At 52.1% G+C, this 14,078-nt stretch overlaps 1 pseudogene; it reads right to left on the reverse strand.

Annotated features, from left to right (window-relative positions):
• Positions 1-14,078, reverse strand: part of LOC130142104 (talin-1-like) — a 54,051-nt pseudogene that overhangs the window by 28,103 nt on the left and 11,870 nt on the right.

Consider the following 14,078-nt stretch of genomic DNA (forward strand, 5'->3'; position numbering starts at 1 on the left):
CTGTACCCAGGATCCCCCAATGGGCATTTGCTCTCACTGGGAACTGGCTGGCCATCTCTACTCCCACTTGCAGGAACTCTTTGAAGTCCTGCCCAAATTTGCTGGAGGATGTGGCCAGGTCTTGAGAGGTGCCACACAGTGCCTGCACCAGCTCATTGGCGGACTGGTTGAGCCCCATGGCTGCCCAGTTCAGCTGGCTCTGTGCTTCCTGGAAGCTCTTGGTGCTGGGAAGGAACCGGAGGCAGGGAGAAGGGTTAGAAGAGGGAGCAAAGAGGATGAAAATGGATGATGAAGATCTAGCACCTACTTGGGGACACGCTAGAGAGGAACTCAGTGTGGACGGACTGGCTTGCATCCCTACAAGACTTCCCCCCTAACCCTCCTGACCCGGCTCAGCTCACGGAATCCACAAGCAGCCTCTTGCTGGCCTCTCCCACTATGCAGATGGCAGCATCCACATCCCACTGTCCTGGTAGTTGATGCAGCAGCTCAGGGCCTGTGACACTGCCTTGGCCACCTGTAGAGAAGCAAAGACTGGTCACTATCCCCCCAGCCAGCCCCATGCCCTTCCTGTGAGCTGGCAGGGGGCACTGGGGCTCCCTCCACCTGAGCCAGGTGCTGCTGACTCTCTGGATCACCGGGCTTAGCCACCTCTTTGAGTCTCCTTGATGAGGTTGTTGGCTCTATCCATGACATTGCCAGCACACTCCAGCATGGCACTCTGCACCTGCGAGTCAGGGGTGCTAACTGCTACAATGCAGGAGGCCTGGCTGAGCAAGCGCAGGGCCTGGGCCACCTCTCAGGCAGCAATCCCTGGAGGGATGGAGAGGTCAGTTGCTGCCAGCACAGCCCTCTCCCCTCTCCCAGCCCCAGCGCAGAGGCCAGTACCTGTATAGTTCTCCTTTCCCCGGGCCACCTCTCCCAGGTGAGCAATGGCAGAGCTGATGGCTTTCATGTTGTTCCCCAAGTCCTGGGCACACTTCTCCATCGGGGGGGAGGGGGGGGGAGGGAGTGGGGACATGCTGGTGGGCTGTATTTCCAGCCTCCACTCCAGCAGCTACCCTGACACAGCATCCATCCCACATCCTCACCATATCTCCTGGCAGAGGCTTGAGCTTGCTGTCATGGGCAGCTGCTTTAGCTTCCTGCAAGTCCCTCTCCAGGCTCTGCACAAGACCCAGTAGAGTCTGTCTCCAGGGGTCCACACGCTTCCTGAGCCTTCAATGGGGGAGAAGGGAAGGTGAGCAGGGTGACTGCTGAGCTCATCCTGCTGCAGCAGAGACCATGACCTGCCACCAGGCTGTCCCCATTGCCCCCATCATCCCCACCCTGCTCTGCATAGCTGGGGTTCTGCAGCACAACAGGACCCAGCCTCTCACTTTCTGGGTGGCCATACGGATCTCGGCCAGAGCTGTGGCCAAGTTCTTGGCATGCTGGCTGAGCTGCATTGCAGAGGCTTGGTCTGTGATGGTGGGGACAGTGGCCTTGGCTGCAGCTACCATCTTCACACCAGGCTGCAGGGCCAAAAGCCATGAGAAGAGGACAAACATGCAGCATCTCTCTGCCACCCACATGCAGTAGGTTTCCCAGTATCTTAGGAAGGCCAAGCATGGTATGAAAGCTATAACACCCGTGCTGGAGCTAGCATGGGAGTCTCCAGATAGTATGAGTACATACAGAAAGTTCTGGCTGGCAGCAATAAGTCAGTTGGGGCTGTCCAGCTGGGACTGGCTTCCTCACACGCCCTGCACTAGCATCAGGATCTGCTCTGCCACCACCTGCCAGAGAGGAGAGTCACTGGAGAGGCTCAGCTTGGAGGAGACAGTACTCCCCATGGATCTAATCTGGGACCAGTGACCAGAAGACTGGCTCCTGGGAGAGCCGCACAAGGACTCCAAGGTCTGCCTGCCCACTGAGGCCAAGCATGGAGCTCTGGCGTGGCTGATGGGAGAAGGGACAGGGACAGGTGGTGCAGGAGATGCCAGGATCTGGCTTGGGCCCTTGCAGCTCTGTACCAGCTGCTGCTGTGCAGCGGGGTTTTTGTTGGAGGCAGCAGTATGCTGCACAGCTGCGATGGTTTGGGTGGTGGAGGTGGTGGCTTGCTTGGCTGCGTGCTGGTGGAGGGAGGCATAGGTTAGCACCAGCAGCAGGGCAGCCTTCCCCAGAGCCTCCTTGCCATGCACCAGGGCCCAGCTCCCCTTAAGCTTCTTCTCCCATGCCTACACCTGCAACAACGGAGCATCCCTAGCACTCTTGATGCCCGGCATCCCAAAGCATCACAGTGCACACAAAGGAAGGGAAGGAAGCAGGTCTCTGTGGGATGCAGCATGGATACTGTACGTGAAAAGGACTTTATCCCTCCAGAAAGCTCAGAGATACAGGGGCTCGCAGCCAGGTCTCATTCACTGACCGTGCCTGCTCACCCTCCACAGCCCCTTGGCCAGTGTCTCACCTCCAGCTTGTGCACAAGCTTCTTCTTGATGGCGTTCTGAGCTGCGGTGTTGGTCACCATGCAGAGCCCCTCTGCTGCCTTGCGCAGCCACTGCTTCTCACTGTCCGGGTGGGCTGCAGCTCCCTGGAGAAAGCAGGAAACCCATCACACCTTGTAGGGGCCATCAGGTCCCTTGTCCTGACAGCAGTGGCTGTGCTTTGGCCTGATGCCAGGAAACACCCCCCAAGGCAGCCCAGCTGCTTACAATGCTAAGGATATGCCCGAAGCCTCTCCCAGACAGCTCAGCTGCAGGAGAGCTAACAGCTCCTCTGCTACTACCTGCAGCTTTAGGAGGAGCCCCGCTCCATTGCACAGGTCCTTGGCTCAGCGTAGGACCTTACTCTGGGAACTGCTCCCTAACCCAGAAGCTGCTTGACCCCTCTGCAGCACCAAGCCAATGGCATCGGAGGGGGGCTGGAGCCAGTGCCCATCTTCCTGCGCACCACAAACCTTCACAGCCTCCACCATCTTGGCAGTGGCATCAGCTAGAAACTTGGCTGTGCTCAGCAGCTTGCGCAAGTTCTCCAGGTCCATCTCTCCCTCCGCGTCAGCTTTGATGGCATTGACAAGGTCAGAAGTGGCCTGGGCCAAAACACAAGCCTGACGCACCATTTCTCCTGAGAAAGAAAGGAAGGGTAACCCATCAGCAAGTCCCACGGTCTTCCTGATACCTCCTCACCCATCATGTTCTACCCTGGGTGCCATCAGCCACTCTCACCCGTATCACCCATGGAGCTGAATATGTTCTTGGTGACATTGAGGATGGTGTCAGTGGCCTGGTCATAGTGCCTGATGGGCTGCTCACCCGTGGCATGCTGCTTTATATGCTGCAGCAGGTCATTTAGGTCCTGCATGATGGCTGTGGCTGCCACCCCCACCTGCTTCAGGAGCCGGTCATTACTAGTTGGCCACCTTGGAGGCCTCCACGCAGCCCTTCACTGACTTGGCCACCAACTTGCCAGCTTCAATCAGCTGCTCCTGGCAGACCAGGTAGCTGATTGTGGGAGCCACTACCTGGAGGGAAGGAGGAAAGGCTGGGCAGCATGTGGCATGCTCCTTGTAGAAATCATGCAGGGACAACTATCCCCAACTTCTGCTCCTCCAAAGAGGATATTCAGCATTTGAGAGTGACAATTGCCTAACATTCCACCTGAGGACATGTGGTCCTGGCACACCTACAACCCCACCAGCTAGAGCTGCCACCACCCAGGTGATGTTTGCAGCCATGCAGAGGCAAACGTTAATGCCACTTACCTTGGTGCAGGCCACCATCTGGGAGGTGGAGAGGGCAAACTGGGTGGCAGCAGTGATCACCTGCATCTGCAGCCCAGAGTCCTCCATTTTCTGAGCCACATTCTTGGCTTTGAGCACTAGCATAGTGGTGGCACTGGCCACCACCTTTGCTAGCTGCATGAGCATGTCCTGAGGAGGGACTGAAAGGATCAGCACAGGAACAGCAGTGGAAGCACCAACAGCAGGAGGGGCTTTCATCCAGCCCAGCACTGAACACCTGGAGAGGCTGGCAACACCTTGAACCCATCCCTACCATCTGTGACAGCCAGCATTGAGGTTGTAACCTGGCTTTGAGCCATGACTTGCACCATGGTATCTCCTTGTGCCAGGATGCTGCCATGACCACCATCCGGAGCAGCTCAGGCAACACTCAGCATCACCCCAACAGCCATGACCTGTTCACTGCCTTCTCCCCAGGCAACAACCCACACCACAGAGACAACCTGCTGTGAGGCATTGCCAGCACTGCCCAGCTTTGCACCCCATGCTGGGCTCTGGCAAAACCACAGACACAAGCTGGCCATAGGCACAGCTGCACTGTGGGCAGCATCCAGTGCCATCCCACGGCACTGCCATCCCATGGGCTCACCCCACCAGCAAAAGGCAAGCAGGAGCTGCTGCCCACACTGGTCACCTATACTGCAGGCATGCCAGCTATTTAGCAACAGGCTACATCTCTGCTGTCATTCCTGGGGCTAAAGGAAGGGTATGACACAGCAACCAGCCTCTCCTCTCCCCCAAGGGCAGCAGGGAAGGCATGGGACCACCCAGCCAGCACGCAATAGGCAGCGACCAGCATGCAGCAAACTGCTTCCCCACTGGGCACCAGACCCAGACCTGCAGTGAGTGGTCCCACACCCTGTGGTAGCTAAGCCTCTGGCCTCCAAACCAAAAATGTCACAGCATTCCATCATCATCCACAAGCTGAGACTACTCCCATGGCAAACCATTACCCTTCCAGACAGGAGGAGAGGCTGGAGAGCACACCCAGCTCCGGAGTCCCCAGACCACAGCATCCAACTGTGGTCTCAAAGGAGCAGCCACACCACCAGAGGAGCCCAGGTAGGGAAGTAGATACACTCCGGTCTGGAAGCTGCAGTGCAGAGCACCCTACACGTGTGCAAAATCATCTTCCAGGTCCTAAATCTGCCTCTTGGGGCTGCCCTATCCTGACACTGCTGTCTGGCTGTGCATGGCCCCCTGCCCTGGCGCTAGCTTTTCCACTCCCCTTGGCTCTCTGTCCAGGCTTTTCCACTCGTGTTGAGGCCGCGTGGCTGCAGTGAATGGAAACTCCTCCTTTCTGGCCTATACTATGGCTGGATCCCCCTCCCCAGCAGTGTGCTACCTTCCTTGTGCTGGAAGCAGCAGTCGTGGGAAAACAGGCCAGCTGGAAGCCAGCTCAGCAAAAACCCCACACACACACCCAATAAAAATAACCAAAAAAACCAAACCAAAAAACATCCCATGAGGCTCCAGTCACCCTGGCTCCTGGATGGGGGCAAGCAGACAGCTCCTGACCACAAGCAGGAGGCAGCAGGCAGGAACTGAGGCAGCTGCAAGGGAGGGTTCCTGGGGCAGCACTTGCCCAAGCAGTGACCTGAGCGCATGGACTTCTGAGATCTGACTACTAGAAAAGCAGGTTTTTGACAAGAGTCCTTCTCCAAAGAATTCAGAAGATCTTCCCCAGAGGAGCACTCCTCACATCAGAGAGGGCAAGGACCTCCAAGCCATGCCTACAGCCCTCTTTTACCATCTTTGGGTCAGAGGCAGGCAGGATCCAAGCACGCTGGTTTTCTGGGATCTACATGGGAATCCACAAGATAAGAGGCATTATATCACAGCAGCTCTAAGGCCAGAAATGTGCAATGGCCTGTCCCTTCTCTCAGCCAAATCCCTGCCATTCATCAGGCCAAGCTTTGGCCTGGAGCTTTCCTGCCAGTCCCATGCAAAGGCTGATAGGAAGCAGGTGTCCCTGGGTGCCATCAGGTGCACTCATCTGGAACTGAGGGTCAGTGTCATTCTCCCCAATCTGCTGCAGCAGCTCCCTGCTGGCCTGTCCCACAAGGCCAGCAGTCTGCAGGAGATTCTGGCAAGGCTGTGAGGAATGAGGCAAAACCACCAGGCTCATGAGCCAGCCCTAAAAACTCTCCTGATGGTTCCCCTTGGCTTCTACCCATCTCTCAGACCCATGCCCCCTCCTGCCCCTCACCTCAGCACTGGCAAGCTGTGCTGTTTTCAGCAGGTTTGAGACAGCACTCACCAAGTTCTTGGCTGCCTGCAGAAGCTGCCACCCATTCCCTCCCTCATCCTCCATCAGCACGGCCAGCAGCTTCACGCCCTTGGACATCTCCATCAGGTTGGAAGAAATGGTGGTGATGGCACAGCCCATGGCAGTGTAGTCTGTGCTGGATCCCCTGCACAGGGAGGAGACAAGTCAGGATGGGATGTGTTTCAGTGATGCTCCAAGAGCATCCCTGTGCCTGTCACCAATGTGGTCCTCCTTCCCAGGAGCAGGAGACACCCTGGCTCCTAAGCCCAAAAGACAGTTGCATCAGCTGAGTTTGGGCAGTAGACCCTGGGGAAGGAGAGCTGCACCATGCCATGGCTGTACCTAGAGCTATAGCAGGGACTGGACAACACTCCTGGGTTCAGAGGATGGCAGGTCAGCCAAGGACTAGGAGGAAGGACTGGGATGGACACAGAGATGTTGGGGGATGTAAAGGCAGGGCAAGCTGCGGGGGCATGTCAGGCTCTACAAGTACATTAGCAGCAGTCAGGGCTGATTTAGCTCTAGCTAGGGCAGGCTGGCTCCTCCAGTCTCTGATAGAGGAGGGCAGGAGATGCAACCTTCAGCCAGGCAAGAGAGACCAAGGCTTTCCCAGAGACAGGGGCAACCCTCTCCTCCAACCCTCCACATACCTGCAGTGAGGTTGACCACTGAGGCTGTGCCAACAGTGATAGCATCCACTTGGGAGCTGATCTCATGCTTCGACTCATCTTGGTTTTGTGCCAAGTTTTGAATGCCTGAAATTAGGAGAACAAGGTCAGGAGGTAATGGTGGAGGTGTGCAGGACAAGGCCTCAAGGACAAGAGCCCAAGTACTGATAGCCTGATGAATAGAGACTTGTTAGAACTTGTAGGGCACAAGCCCTGGGAACAAAGGAACAAGCTAACTGCAGACCCCTGAGCCGTTACAGTTGAGGAGGCAACCAGACGGACAGAGAAACAAGTAGCCAGATAAGGGAACGGATGGCGCCAATATGTAATTAAGAAAGCCGCGTAGAAAGAAACTCCCTAACCTTGGAATAGAAATTATTGCTATGTCAAGATAAACTAGTAAGTTCCTATTGTTCTAACGGTGTGCCTTAAATATCAACCAATCAGTGTTTTTTACGCTTAAGATTTAACCAATCAGTGTGTAATATGTAGAAGGCAGAAACGTATATAATTGTAAGAAAATCACTAATAAAGGGACATTTGCTTGCATCAAGCTGCGTCCCGTCTCTTCATTCACCGCAAATTGGTGACCCCGACATGATGCGTTTAAGTATCTAACGTGAAGGGCTCTCGAATCGCCTATATGAGCGACACGCAGCGAATCCCACAGAACTTTGAATGATCCGCTGAAAGGAAACGGGAGCCGGCCGGCCATAAATCCCTCCGGAGTTGAGAGGTGAGCTGTGGGAAATCCGTAATGGGGAATCAGGCTTCGTCCCCAGAAAGAGACGTATATGGACTCATGTGGGGTCTTCTAGTCAGATCAGGGAGTCCGTGCCTCAGTCTCCTCAAATGGTGACCCCTATGGTGGTGTTCCGAAGCCTTGGAAGAATAAGGACGGAAAAAAGACAGCTCGTGGAAGAGGGCTGCGTTCCGGAGGAAACGGCTTGGCTGAACGATCGTCTTGCTTTCTGGACCAGGCGGACAACCTAAACCCCGAAGATAACGCCTGTATGCATCGAGACAGGTGAGCAGCCAAGAAACCTTAGAGATTTTAAATATTTGAAGAAATTTTAAGAAGCTTTAGAAACCTGTACTCATTGAGACAGGCGAGCAGTCAAGAAACTTTAGAGACTTTGAAAGAAATTAAAGTGGTCAGCAGACAATTGTATGATGCTGCCGCAGAGGGGAACTCCGTGTCGGGAATGCATTTAGCACCTTGGTGGCAAATTCTGACTACTCTTTGCCAAGTGTGGACTAATTCTACTAACGGTGCTAAACCAGAGGAAGCTGTAAATTCCACCGACAGCGCGACTCTTCTCAAGACACCGTCAGCGATGGCGATTCCGTCCACACCTCCTCTGCCCCCAAAGCTTCTGTCACTGACTGCAGCGACCCTCACAACACAGGACCAAGCACGGGAACAGGACAACTCGGACAATGATTTTATTGACACTGATAAACCTTTTGATCCAGGTCCTATAGATCTGGAAAAGGAGCTAGACCTTTCCCCCACCCCCTTGTCTCTCCTGATGCATTGATTGTATTTTGGGGGAGGGTGAAAGGGGTCTGAGGGATTGGTGGCAGGAATGCAAGTGGGAAACACTTAAGTGATGGGTTTTGGGAGTCACTAGGGCATGTTCAGTATTTTGTCAGACAAATCAACCTGCAGAGTGGCAGCCTGTGCAATACGAGGCTGTTAAAGGGTTAAGCAAAGCAGTGCGGGAAGGGAGGATTCATAATACATTTGCTATGTCCCTTCTTGAAGTGATGGCAGAGCCTTATACACTCACACTGCATGATTGGAAATTATTGCTTTGTATGGTACTAACTGATACAGTATATGATGTGGTTATTTGATTTTTGTGAGCTATGTGTAGTGGCCTTGATTGAAAACCTTAATTGGGGAATTGCTGTTAACTATGAGCAGTTGGCTGGAGCAATTAACTGTGCGGATTCTGTGACTCAGGCAAGGTATCCCAGGGACAACTGTTTGCAAATGAATGAGATGGCTATTAAGGCAGTCAGGATGTGGGAGTCTTGCCACAGTCTTGCAGGGTCCTAGAGAGTCACTAACTTTAATACTAACTTGATTGATTGGCTTCAGAATATTTTGCAACAAGTCGAACATCAGGAAGCTCAAGGGTTGCTTTTAAAACAACTAGCTGTGATAATGCCAATGAAAATTGTAAATGGGCAACTTTCACAATCGCAACCCCAACATGTGTCAAATGATTGTAACGCAGAACTCACAGCAGACTGTAATTCTCAGGCTGAGTTCTGGAATGCAGCATAACACATTTTTGCTTCTCTAATCTCTTCTGTAAGAATAGTACACGCTCTTAACTTGCTTAGTAAATTAGGCTGCTAGCTTACTAAACAAAGTAATACTACAAATACTGTTGTTTTTTTTTCTCTGGCTTATTAACAGATGTTGAGTCTGTCCGTCATATGTTGCTACAGAACCGAGTTGCTATTGATTTTTATTATTAGCACAGGGACACAAGTGTGAAGACTTTGATAGGATGTGTTACGTGAATCTGAGTGACCACTGTGAATTAATTTACAAAAGTATACAAAACTCAAAAGCCTTAAAACAAAGATCTGCAACAGAGCCAGGGGCAGGATGCCTTTGGTCTCTTCTCACGGCTGGGAAACTTTGGGCCATGACTCAAAAGTATTACAGGATTTATTATAATTATCTTTAACCACCTTATTGATGTTTGCCTTATGTCTCCCATACCTTTTTTTTCCTGTATTCAGTGTTTAGTTGATTGTAACATAAATCAGGTCATGGTCACCCAGCTACACACAACCTTTGCCTTGTCGCAATTAACAAGCAAAGAGGAGGATAGAGAATGTCTGAAGAGAGATATAGGAGAGGAAGCTGGAGAATATTTGACCTAACAAGAGATGAGAGAACAGCTGGGTATTGTGAAGGAGAATAGGAAAGATAAACATGGCTATTTAGTGTTTAATAGGTGTCTGCATGCTTGTAGTGATATATAGCTATGTAACTACATGAATGGTTTCTGCCCTGAGCCTGGTGGCGCATACAGCTGCGGTTTGTGTCCGGGCTCAGAGATGTAAATAGGGGCTTCTCTGTTATGGTAAAAGTGTTTCTTCAGAGAAGGCATGCTATGTTTCGAAATTTTTGACTGAACCAGTTCTTGTTTGGTGTGCCCTTCCATCTATGTATAATGTTAATCCAAAAGAAGCTGATATTGTTTACACTTTGTCGATAATTGTCTTTCTGTAGATGCTAATGTAGTAGGAGGCTATGATGGGAACGTGTCGCAGGGGTTCTTCTCTTATCCAGAGTAACAGCAGGGAAAGCATTAAAGAGTTAAATCACCTTGTTTGGTAGGCAGTTAGGAATGTGAGTCAAAATTGCCACTGCTTTTTGTTGTTGGTTCAGGGACATGGCTGTGAGGATTTTGATGGTATGTGCTGAATGGATTTTAGGCGCCCCATTGCAGCAACATGTTATCAAAATCTGAGAAAATGTCAGCCTTTTTTGGCATCCATTCACTCAATTGGCAGTATTGTTTGTTTGCTATTACCTTGGTTGCTGTCATGTTTGCAAGGGCCCTGCAGAACATGGCAAACCTGGTACTAGCTGTTCAAAAACAAAAAGGGGAAATTGTAAAATTGTACGGAACAAAGACAGTTGGTTATTTTTACATTGATAATATGTCTTAGTTGGTTTTTTATTTGTTCTATTACTTGTGCCTTGTTTTTGCTCGATTTCAGGGGTTCTTTTTGTGCAACAGGAAGGGGGAGATGTAGGACAAGGCCTCAAGGACAAGAGTCCAAGTACTGATAGCCTGATGAATAGAGACTTGTTAGAACTTGTAGGGCACAAGCCCTGGGAGCAAAGGAACAAGCTAACTGCAGACCCCTGAGCCGTTACAGTTGAGGAGGCAACCAGACGGACAGAGAAACAAGTAGCCAGATAAGGGAATGGATGGCGCCAATATGTAATCAAGAAAGCCGCGTAGAAAGAAACTCCCTAACCTTGGAATAGAAATCATTGCTATGTCAAGATAAACTAGTAAGTTCCTATTGTTCTAACGGTGTGCCTTAAATATCAACCAATCAGTGTTTTTTACGCTTAAGATTTAACCAATCAGTGTGTAATATGTAGAAGGTAGAAACGTATATAATTGTAAGAAAATCACTAATAAAGGGACATTTGCTTGCATCAAGCTGCGTCCCGTCTCTTCATTCGCCGCAGAGGTGGGGAGCTGCACCCATGCTCACACAGAATGAATGATGCAGGAGAGGAGACAAGAAAGAGGGAAGGAAGAGCTGTCCCCACCCAAAACTCCACAGCCCATCCTGACCAAGCGACTTGACCAAGTGCCCCCCCTCCACTCCTGCCCCCAGAGCTGGATACAACCCCACCTTTTTGCAGGCAGCAGATCTTCCTGGGATCTGCCAACACCCCTCCTAGGAATGTGGCTAGCCTCACCAGCAACCTTCATCAAGGTTCCCTCCAGCACACCTTCCTTCACCTGGCACTCACAGCATCCTGCCCAAGGGGTGGCAAGGTCTCAAAGTCATCCAGCGTGGCCTGGGCTGCATGCACAGCCTGCATGCTGGAGTTGATGTTGCCAACTAGGGCTTGCTAGGCTAAAGTCTGCAACAAAGGGACAGATTGAGGTATGCCAGGGGCTCCATATCCAGGCTCAAATATTCAGCTTACACATCACCCCCTCACAACATGCATAACATGCTGTTGATGACAGCACTCTAGGCAAGCACCACCACAAAAGGGGAATGCATCCAGCAAAAAGGGGGTCTCCCCTCTGCACCTCCCCCTGGGAAATGCCCCAGCCCACTGCAAAGCATCTCCCCAGAGTGGGTATGAGTCCTGCAGCTAGGCAGCTCTTTGGGAGCAGATACAGAGGGACCTTTTTGAATGCTTCTCCAGCTGCGGAGAAGGATGCAGGGGAGCAGAACCAACACCAGGCACAAGGCTTTGCTGCAAACCATGGCACTGGTGGGGCTGGCTGGGCACAGGAGCTTGGGGTGGCACAACCTGAAGGAGAGACTGGCTGCCAGCCAGGGGAAAACACCAGGGTGGAGCTCAAGTTTGCAGAAGGACAGCAGCTCAGCCAGGCCAGCAAGCACAGAGCCCCTGCTCTTCATGGCAAGCAAATGCCTGGCCATGGACCCAAATGGATGGGTCTACATGAGCCTGACAGACACCTCTCAGAGTCTGTGCCCCATGGTGGACATGGGGAGAGCTTACCAGGGGAGGCATGTGCCCTCAGTACATCTGGCCACTAGTGATTTGCAGTTGAGCCTGCGGCATCATGCCCACTTGGAAGTTTTCTGACACTCCAGCCCCTGTCCGCATGATGGCTGGCAGGGCAACCAAGCCCAGCTCCACCTTGCCTAAATGGTTAAACTGTTGCTGCAAGACGGTTGACCTGAATCAGGGAGAAATACCAGGTCAAGGGATGCCCACAGCCCTGGTACCAGGCTCTCCAGGAGCGCTGCTGCCAAAGGACTGGCAGCTCTTCCTCCAGACACGTTGTGCTGCAAGCTTGGATGGAACTTGCTCTGTATTCAACTTCTGGTTGGCAGCTAACTTACTCCTAGAGAACTTACTTCTTTGGAGACATGGAGTCTTCCAGCATGGTAGACTCCTCATCCCCCTCCAGTCCAAAGTGGGTTTTGCTCTTTTTCTGTGGAGGGAAAGAGAAAACATGTCAGCCAGCACACACCTCCCAGCCTCCCCCTCCTCCCGCAGCCCAGACACCATACCAGGGACATGAGGTCCCATCCCCCCCCCCCCAGCAGCACCATGTGCCAATGGCTGTCTGGAGATAGTTGGAAGGAGCACCCTGCACCCCTCTCCAGAGGGGAGATGGTTATTAGCACCTAGCTGCCCTTCCCAGCACATCCTCACCTTTTTTAGGATGATGTTGATGTAGCTGACAATCAACTGGGCAATTGTCATGGTTTAATCCCAGCCAGTAACCAAGCACCACACAGCCACTTGCTCACTCCCTCTTCACCTGGAGGGATGGGGAGGAGAATCAGAAAGGAATGTAAAACTTGAGGGTTGAGATAAGAACAATTTAATAATTTTAACAGAATAAAAAAGGTAAGACCAACAACAAGAACAATAACAACAGTTATAATGAAAAGGTGGGGAAAAGGATAAAATTCAAAGGGAGAAAGAAAAACAAGTGATGCACAGTACAACTGCTCACCACTGGCTGACTGATGCCCAGCCAGTACCTAAGCAACAATCCCTCCACCCCACCCCACCCTCCCCCAAATAACCCTTCAAGTTTATATACCAAGCATGACGTCCCATGGTATGGAATACTCTTTGGCTGGTTCAGGTCAGCTGACCTGACTGTGTCCCTTCCCAGTCTCTTGTGCCCCTCCAGCCCTCTTGCTGGCAAGGCCCAAGGAACCAAAAAATCCTTGACTTAGCATAACCAGCATGTGCAGGCATGTACACTCATCATCTGTGTGCAACTTCTGCTTGAACTTCTCCATCTTCTCATCTCGCAGCAGAGTCTTGTCCTTCTTGAGGGTGCCAGTAATCTCCTCCTTCTTCTCTTCCATAATCTCCTGAACAAGTGAGTACTCATCGTAGTTGATGATGCCTGCAGGAGCACAAAGGACTGAGCTCAACATGACATCGCTGCCAAATACAGAGCATAGAGCAACACAGGGGTGCAGAGCGGTGTCCCCTCCCCAGAATCATGCGTCCTTCAGACGTCCCTACTGCCAGGCTATCTGCTGCAGAGCTGCTGCCAGTACCCTGGTACCCCCCCCACCAGACGCTTCCATCTCTCCCCACTTCCCTTTCTTCCCCTTGCTGCTGCTCCCTCCTCTCACCAATCTGGGCACAGATTGTCACGAGCATGTCTATGACTGTTTTGGAGTCATCTACCATTATTGTTTTCACTGTTCCATTCAGCATGTGGATCTTCAGGGGCCACTGCTGCTTCTTGTACTCCATGGTGTCTTGTGAGCACAACAGAGCACAGATCCCAGCAGCAGCACAGGTGCAGGGCACCCGCATCCTGCCACTGTGCTGACAGCTCCCATCTTCCCAGTGCAATTGGGAGGGGGACATTGGGTACATCCAGGCACAATGCAAGGCAGCAGGGCAGGCACCTGCAACACCTCCCCACTGTGTGCATTTCTGACCACAGAGCCAAGGTGGGTACCAGCTGGAAGGATGTGGGAAGGATGCTTACCCCATTGCGAAGCATGTAGTAGTCCAGAGTCCAGAGCTTTCCCAGCCTCCAGCCAGATCGCTTTCTGTGGATAACTGGCTAGCTGAAAAGGGTCACATAGACATAGTCCAGCTGGCTGGACAAAA

This window comes from Falco biarmicus, chromosome W (assembly GCF_023638135.1).
Source record: "Falco biarmicus isolate bFalBia1 chromosome W, bFalBia1.pri, whole genome shotgun sequence".
NCBI classification, from domain to species: Eukaryota; Metazoa; Chordata; class Aves; order Falconiformes; family Falconidae; genus Falco; species Falco biarmicus.